Raw genomic sequence first — 10,000 nt, forward strand, 5'->3', positions numbered from 1 at the left:
TAGATTTATTTGTCAAGAAAATATTACAGACTACACAAAACCCAGAAGCAATTACACAAATTATGATACAAAATAAAATATATATATAGGTAATACAAAGAAAGTCTAAAGATGCAAGCAAAGAATTATGTGATGAATCAAAATGAAATGTGCCCAGCTGTAAATAAAGTGAGGTAGTCAAAAGGCTGAAAAGTGAGATGTGTATCATTAAAAGTGGGATGAAAAATCTATGAAACTCTAGGAGCATGCTTACTGTACAGAACATACACAGCATGGGAAACCATGCAATTGTGGGTCCATGTTAATGAATGTCATGATGATCTACAGAAGACTGTTATTTATCTGTCTTTGTTTACCAGGAAATTCCAACTGGGCAAAAGACATTTTTAGCAGAGACCATGGGAGAAAAAATCTCCAGCAGATGCACTTAAGATACTCATGACCAAATACACCTTTTACAAAGAGAGATCACACAGATAGTTTTTAAAATATCTAGATACAAACAGATAACTGTCCAACAGTGACATCATGCAAACATAAAATAAATTATTCTTCTGTGGTGAAATTATGCATGATATTAAGCTACAAGTATGAAGTATTTAGAATGCAAACAATTCAAGTGCAATATATGCAACAAGCAAACATTACCTATGATATGTAACACATGGGTAAGGAGGGTTACAGTATAAATGTTTCCTCTACACCTGTTCTTTATCTCTAACAACTGCACAACTATGACTGAGGTGAGCTAAAGATGACAGCCAATGCAGAAGCATTAACCCACTATGGGGAAGGAAATATCAAGATTATTTAAGATGGCTATAATGGAAACCATAGCCACGGTGGTGCAGCGGTAGCATTGTCACCTCACAGCAAGAGGTTCTCCCATTCAATTCTCGGCTGGAGCACCTTCTGTGTGGAGCCTGCATGTCCTCCCTGTGGTCTAGTGGCAATCGAAAGACATGCGTGAATGGGTGTGTCTTTGTTGAAGGTTGGGCATTGGGCTGGCACCTCGGCACCATAAAAATTTACTGCCAATCATTAGCGGACCGGAGTTCTGCTGTGGCGAGCTCTAACCGGGAAAAGCCGAAAGAAGAACATTTAAAAGAGAAAGAAGAAAGTTAAGGAGATCAATTGCAGCAGCATACAGATAAAATTGGACCTAGACAAGAGGATACCAAGCAAGGAGCACTGCAGACAAATACAGATAAACTTTAACAAGAATCAGAAGGTAAAAACTGGGACTTCATGTGTAATTAAGTAGCCCTAGGCATTAGGATTGCTGAGAGAAAAAAGAAGTTAGATAATAAAGTATAACAGGCATTTTCAACCATATACATTGTTAAGGTACCATGTAAAAGAGTACCCCAAGCAAAGATACTTCCTAATATCTGCCATATCAGATAACTACTAGTCACTAGTTCCAATGATGCTGTAAATAATACACTACCAGCACAAACATCTGCTATATGGGGGTGCTGATAGTGTTAATATTGTTCAGTCCCAGCCTTTTATTTCCCCAGCACTGAGCTGAATTGTGTCAATTTGCAAATTGCTGACAAATTCCATGGTTCAACTGGAGCAATAATTATATAGAATAATTATCTAAATGATTAAATATGACTGGAAATAATTCACATACAAGACGTTGAAAGGTATTGAAAGAATGGTAAAAGAAGTGAAATATTAAATTCTGATGCAAGAATTTCTGGTCTTTTCAAAGTGCATATATTTTTTAAGAATGTAATGTTTCCATGTTGTCATTTATAACTAATTATTGTTTATTAGAATGCATGTATGTAAAAGCTGCATTTCTTAGAAAAAGGTTATACTTCCCATGAAGGTGAGTTGCTGAGGTGCTAGAGCTGTGTATACTAGAAAAATTCTTTAATGGAATGTTAAAAAGGAAGGTGGGGTGCCAGTCTGTGGGGGTGGGGGGATGGGTCTTGTCTAACTTGGGCATGGTTGCAATGACAGGGGCCCATTGTAGTGTAGAAACATGTCAATCAGTAAGGTGTTCTGGTCAGGAGAATGTAGACATATCTGTCCGAGTTGATGTTTGTAACTACTGTCTGCATATGTGGGCAAGCACACACATGTAGACTGAGGGTAAATAAGTGACCCTCATATGTGTGTATGTCATCACCAATTGGTAGGAGTTAGTTTCCTAAATTAAAAATGCTGTTATTGCCAGGATATCAGTGACAGCACAAGGCATTCCCATGTCTGCCTGGATGATGGTGCTTTAGAGGCCTGGTCTTCTGCCATGAGGGAAAAATTATATAAATATATATATATATATATATATATATATATATATATATATATATAAATATATACATACATACATACATATATAATCTGAGGTCCTGAGCAGGAATAAAGGGTTTCCTTGTATGTATGCAAGTATCTCTACCTATCTATCTGTCTATCTATCTACCTATCTATCTATCTATCTATCTATCTAAATATGTCCCTTGGTAAAAATAGATGTAGAATTCTGTTCTCCAATATGAAATATATCAAAGAATATTATTAGCAAATTAAGACACCTTGAAAACAGCATTTTTATAAAGGAACAAGCTCCCTTCACCCCCCATTTCAGAGACCTTCATTAACCTACATATACCTGTCATGAGATTGTACAACACTGGAGAGAAACGTAAATTCCCCACTCTCCAGTATTCAGCAATTTTGTACAAGAGCCACACTTTCATCCACTCTGTTTGAACTGCATTTCTTTCAGTCACTTCAATTCAAAGAAAATACTTTTGAAAGGAGTACATGTCTCCAAATGATGGGAGACCCATATATACAGGTATGTGCTGCTAAACATCCAGGTTAGGTTTTACCCCATAGAACATTAAGTTGCGTAGATGTTAAGTGAACACCCTTTACTTTATATTGTGCTTTGCTTAATATCCATTTGCCTTAGTACAGTATGAACTTAAATACGGTCGAATATATATATTTTTTTTTTTTATTTTATTTATTTAACATTTGTTTACTGGGAAAGTCCGACTGGACACAGGTCCTTTTTCAACAGAGGCCTGGGGAGAAAAGCTCCATGAGTAACAGTAAATTTTCATGCACACATTACAATACTCAATAAAGTATAAAGTAAACAAAATGTAGTATACATAAGAACATACAAATTCATTACATCTTGACAACAAAACCTAGGCTTTGAGCATAACTAGTACTATATGTAAGTATGACTTATGTGAAGATATAAGGTTAAGACAGGTCGGTAGGAACAAAGGATTAAACACCGGGGGAGAAGTTAGATATGTTTTGGGTATACTGTGATGTATCAGAGCACTCATGAGGGGTTAGTACAGGAACATAGCCACTTATTTTTTAGATAAGCTTTAATTGATGGCTTAAAGTAGTTAGTAGATGAGCTTGAGAGAATGTAGTTAGGAAGGGAGTTCCATATATGACATATATGGTTGGAAAAAAAAGATTCTCCTGCAGTGTTGTTGGCCTTGGAGATGGTGAGTAAGTTCTTGTTAGAGCAAAATGATCTGCTGGAACTGTAAGGAATGATGAGATTTTGTAGTGCAGGGGTTCTAGTTGGCTGTGTTACAATTTTATGAGTTAGAGAGAGTTGGTTGTAAAGTATAATGTTGGGAAGCTTAAGCCAGTCTAGTATCCTTAAAGCTGCACAGTGATGTGTTCTATATGGGCAGTCAGATGCAAACTTAGCAATTTTATTATAACATGCTTCTACCTTAGATAAGTCAGTTTTCCTTAGATTAGTTAAAATTGGAGAGGTATATAGTAGAATTGTTTGTGCCTATATAGACTTCCAAGTTTCTTATGGACTTTCTTTATAGTTAGGGAGACATGCAAGTCAAATTTTAGGGTATTGTCTATGTCCATTCCAAGAAGCTTTGTATGGGTTTCCGGGGAGATCACAGTATTGTCTTTGGCTATTATGTTAAATGTTGGGCATGAGATAGATGTCTTGTTAGGTTGGAAGAGTAATAATTTAGTTTTGTTTGGGTTCAGGATTAAATGGGCATTGGCTAACCATGTTTCAACAGAAGTGAAAGATTCCTGTGTTTGAGAATGAAGAGTTGATAGAGAAGTGGCAGCACAGATAAGTGTTGAATCATCTGCATACTGTATTATAGAACCACATGGAGTAGCTGTGTGTAGATTATTAGTAAAGAGGGAGAAAAGGAGAGGGTCCAAGATAGATCCTTGGGGGACACCAATGGATAACGGAAGGCATGGAGATAGGTCACCCTGCCATAGAACAGATTGTTGATGGCCAGATAAATAGTTATGAAACCATGCTGTGGCAGATGGTGAGAAGGATAGTTCAGTTAGTACATCTATTAGTTTGGAATGGGAGACCATATCAAAAGCTTTTGATAGGTCTAGAAAGATGGCAGATACAAAGTTGTTGTTATTCATGTGATGGTTTACTGTATTAGTGAAGGATAAGAGAGCTGTAGTGGTACTATGTGATGGGCAAAACCCATGCTGAGTGTTTGCGAGAAGGTTATTTGCTAGTAAGAATTTCATGACCTGGAGATGAATCATACCTCCGTGCTGAATTACTCATTTTTTACTGAGTTCTGGGGTTCAAATGAAAGAGTGCCACAATGCTCAAATGCGAGCAGAAACAGCAACAAATGGTTGTTGTACAGTAGTGTACTGTTAATCATTATACTCTGCGACGGAACTTCGGGAATGGCAATTGCTCTTACAGCACTATGGAAACTAACTTTCAGAAGCTGGGCAGACTCCAAGTAAGTAGACAAGCAGGAACGGCAATTCTGAAGCTGGGACTCCAAGAAAGGAGACAAGCTGGAACTGCAATTCAGACTCCAAGTAAGGAAACTAACTTTGCAGTGTGTGTGTGTCTGTGTGTGTGTAATTCTGCAGCTGAAGACTCCAAGTAAGGAAACTAACTCTGCAGTGTGTGTGTGTAATTCACCTGTTGGCTAGATGTACTCAGGCTCAAACCCTGTACCTTGGGTACAGGATAAAAAGAGCCTAAAGTCCCTAGCCACCACCACTTGTGAGCTTTGCCCAGGTTTTTTGTGCTAAGAGGTTGAGAGCTATGGTGAGAAGTGAGAAATGAATTCATTAAATGATTGCCATTAAGTTGCAGTCTTTCAAATTTTCAGGAAGCTGCTGATTTGGCATAGTAGTATGGTGCTCTGACTGTAGTGCATAGGGTCCTGGGTTCAAGACTTGCCAGTGAAATGCATGGTGGTAACACAGGATTTTATTCTAGCAACTTTACAAAATTATACTAGCATTGTTTAAAATGTGTCCCTGTTTTTTTTACCTTTTGCCCCCCCCCCAAAAAAAAAAATGAAATTGAAAATAAGTGTGAGAAGCTGTGTAAGATGCCTATGGCTTACACTACTGTCATTCTATTTACAGTGTGGGTGTAGAAGTAGACTTTTATGATGGAACTGTTGAGTAAAAAGTAAACTTCGGACTCAACACGACTCAGCAAACTCTTTAAACAAAATTCTGTATGTTTTATTGGTAGCTTGTTGAGTACCTTCCGATGCTGTTACAAGTTTACTTTTTACTCAATTTATTTTATTTAACTTAGGACTCTCTGTTGTAGTGGCATTTCGTTTTTATATATGATGGAAATGTTCTGAATTGGGTAGTTTTGTCATTACTGGTTCATGCATTTTGTTTCATTGCCTACAGTACAGCTTACTGGAAAAATGTTCAAACAATAAATTTAAAATGCACTCTGTCTAACAATGTGTTGTATTATACAAGGAATATAATATAATAAAGTCAGGAAGGTGTATCAAAGAAAAAAACACAAGTATGTTTCTTGTTTTGTGTGCAAGGGGCTAATGATTTGAAAACAGCCGAAAGGTAATCTTTATCCTCCACTGGCCAGATGCATTTTCTTTGGATGTGGTGTGGGTGTTAGTGCTGTTTCAATTAATTTGAGTTTCAAGGGCAGAGCATTTTATTGCCAAGTATATTTTTCATTGGGAGACAGTATTGCTCTGTTTAACAGATGTCTATTAGTGTTTGTGCATTGTTGTGCTGTAAAATGTAAAAATAAAATCCAAATAATCTTTGCAGAAGTAAAGTAGTATGCACACATTAGTGTTTATGATAAAGGGGACGAAATAGCCAGGTAATGGGACATTGGAATGGCTGCAGGGGGACTCTGGTGTCATATTTTGGTTGTCTGTCCTTCAGTTTGCATTTGAAAGTTGATATCCCACAATTCCACTGGAGTGGGTGGGGTTACATAATTATGTATGCAAACTAGATGTTAATCAGCATACAGATTTGTACCTATTTTTCATGGGCCTTGCCCAGATTTTTGATGTTTCCAGGTTGAGAGGTATGAGATGAATACACCTTTCGAGTAGCTTAGAAAGAGGTGAAAGAATAGCAATTGGATGATAGTTTGTCAGTTCTGTGGAAGGTCCACCTTTATGAAGTGGGATTACATGGGAAATTTTCCACAGTTAAGGGACCTTGTTTTCGAGAATGGATCTATTGATAAGGATTAATACTGAGAAGGCTATAGATTCTGCAACAGTTTTGAGGTATTCACTGGGTAATTTATCTATGGCAAGTGTAGTAGGTTTTAGTTTCTGTAGTAGTTTTTTTTTTATAGTGGCTGTAGAAACTGGGGAGAAAGAGAATGAGGCATTGCTAGTTGTAGACTTGGCTGGTTTGGTATCAGGTGTAGGAGTTTGCTGTTTGGAAAGGACAATTATAGATTCAGTAAAATGTTTGTTAAAAATGGTAGCTATGCTATCGGAATTGTTGTGGATGTTTGGCGTTGGTGTAGTAGATTTTTCTGGGTGAAGGATTGAGTTTATAGCTGGCCAGAATTTTTGGGAGTTTTTTTTATATGTGTTTTGAATGTTGTGATAGAAATTTATTTTATTCTGTTTTACTTGTTTTTTCCCTTATTTCTAAGTTCTTGATAAAGAACTTATATTTATATATGTATATATATATATATATATATATATATATATATATATATATATATATATATATATATACACCACAACAGAGCTAAGAGGAACGTTACCAAGGTCAGGTACCCAAAAATGTATAAAAGTAAACATTCAATATAAAGTACCATGACTGCCACAGCTAAAACCAAATTAATTTTATTGTATGTTAAAAGAGATTTAAGTGCTTTTGGGTTAATATAACCCTTCTTCAGATCAACTATCGAAATAAGCAGACACATTTCTCTATTTTGATAGTTGATCTGAAGAAGGGTTATGTTAACCCGAAAGTGCTTTTCACTTTTACCAATAAAATTCATTTGGTTTTAGCTGTGGTGGTTGTGGTATTTTATATTGGCCATTTACTTATATATGTATATATATATATATATATATATATATATATATATATATATATATATATATATATATATATATATATATATATATATATATATATATATATATATATATATATATATATATATATATATATATATATATATATATATATATATATATATATATATATATATATATATATATATATATATATATATATATATATATATAGTTCCACTTGAAACCATCGAATGTTCAGAACATCGAAGTTCTGATCATTGAGACCAGATGTTCAGAACATCAAAGGTTCAAAGTGGACCATCCTAAAGAAATAAACTTTCAAAAGCTATTTTACGCAGGGGTGCTTTGCCCCCCTGCACCCCCCATATGGGGGGCTGTGCCACCCACACCACCCCTACTTTAATATTCCAACTCCAAGATCGCACTACAGTGGGGTAAGGGAAATTTCCCATTTACCGCTATATGCGGTAGCGCTAAACTTTAGATTTCCCGTACCCTACCTGCAATGCCAACACTCAGATGGCACAGATACACACACAACATGCAGGGCACCTTGCTGCCCTGCATACACAACCAAAAATTTACATTTGTTCTTACCTGGCACTTCCACTTTGAACCTTCGATGTTCTGAACATTGATGTTCTGGTCTCGATGATCAGAACTTCTATGTTCTGAACATTCGATGGTTTCAAGTGGAAATATATATATATATATATATAGATATATATATATATATATATATATATATATATAGATATATATATATATATATATATATTTATTTATATGCATACATGGATCCACTTCTTAATTTCAAAATACCAAAATCGCGAGTTTCAGAATATCGAGTTCAAAATCTCGAGTCAACACATCAAAAAACATATTTTTGTAGGGGAAAGCCCCCCCTGCACACCCCACATGATGGGGCTGCACCCCCACACCCCCCCCGCTACTTAAATATACAGCTCTGAGATCACACTACAGAGAGGAAAAAGGAAATCTCCCGTTCCGTGCTGTATGCCCATCTCCGTTCAGGATTTCAGAGTTTTAAAACATTGATCATATGGTCTTCAATCATATGATTTTTGAAGTTATAAGCTTCAACATTCTGTAGTGGTCCCATATATATATGTATATATATATATATATATATATATATATATATATATATATATATATATATATATATACACAAAAAGAAGAAACTGGTCTCACCACGATAAGCTTTGAAATAAAACTCCTTAGTCCTTGATGCAAAAGTAAATTTGGTCTCTCAACAGAACAGTTGCATCTTTTAGTTTGTGTTTTGTGTATATATATATATATATATATATATATATATATATATATATGGATATGTGTGTGTGTGTGTGTGTGTGTGTATATATATATATATATATATATATATATATATATATATATATATATATATATTGTTCTCCTTCAAATCCTCGAAAACTCATAACATCGAATTTCATAACACTGAAAATATATAACATCAATCATGTATAATCAGAAATGTAAATGTTATAGTTTATTCTGTTAATCTTTTGGTATCAGTATAAGATGTTGTAGCTTTTATTTATATAGTTATTATTTATATAGCATAGGAATTTATAGTATTTATATAGTATTTGATTTGCCACTCTCTACATGTATTTACGCCATACAGGTAAGTGATTTAGACATTATTTGTACAATATAAAGGCAAAAAGCAAAAGCCGAGTCCAAAGGACAACACAGCCGAACTTAATATTCAAACCACATTTTATATGATGTAAGCGCTTTTATTTTTAAACTTTAAAAACTTCTTCATTCTAAACACAGAGTGCTTCTTAAATATCAGAGAGTGGCAAGTCATGTGATCACTAGCCCCAGATGAAAAATTTAAAGACATATCCACATACTATGCATATGCTTAAAAAGTTTGTGTTTAAAAATTGCAAGCCAGAATAAATAATGCAAAGATCAACACCGTAAACCTAAAAAAATTCAGATAGCCTACATAGGGTGTCTAAATACTTTAAAAATACATTCCTATCTAAATGTATGTATTCTACTCATAAGGTTAAAAAAATGAAAACCTTTGATTTTTTTTTTTAATCCCTCAAAAGCTTTTAACTTTAACAAAGGGGCTATGCTGACTGCTGCATTAAGTCCTGGGTGCCTGTAGGCTTCAAGTCACAATTGCCATATTACCTCCTGTCTCTCCAAATATACTGACCTAGGACCTCCCCACAGATTCCTCCTCACCTTTTCTAACACACTAAATTTAAAAGTGTGTTCAGGGAAGTTCTCCAAGTGTCTAATAAGAACATTAGTTGTCTTTTTATTCTTTATGTCATAAGTATGCTCATAAATCTGGTTACGCAATCTTCATTCATTTTTTCTTACATAAAAACCTTCCCAGTTTAAGCATCAAGCCCCATAACTCACCCCATAGTGTCACAGTTATACCTCCCTTGAACTTTGACAACCTTCCCTTTAATTATTATGCTGTCACCCTCCAAAACATATCTACACATACTACATAGCCCACACTTAGTCATTCTTGGATGAATGACTTTTTTGGTGACTTTTCTTGCTATTTCATGCTTTTTTGTGCTATTTCTGCATGGAGCGGATCATGGCCGTGTAGAACAGCAGCATGCCTTGCATAT

Source organism: Protopterus annectens, chromosome 8.part1, assembly GCF_019279795.1.
Source record: "Protopterus annectens isolate FY-2018-M chromosome 8.part1, PAN1.0, whole genome shotgun sequence".
NCBI lineage: Eukaryota > Metazoa > Chordata > Ceratodontiformes > Protopteridae > Protopterus > Protopterus annectens.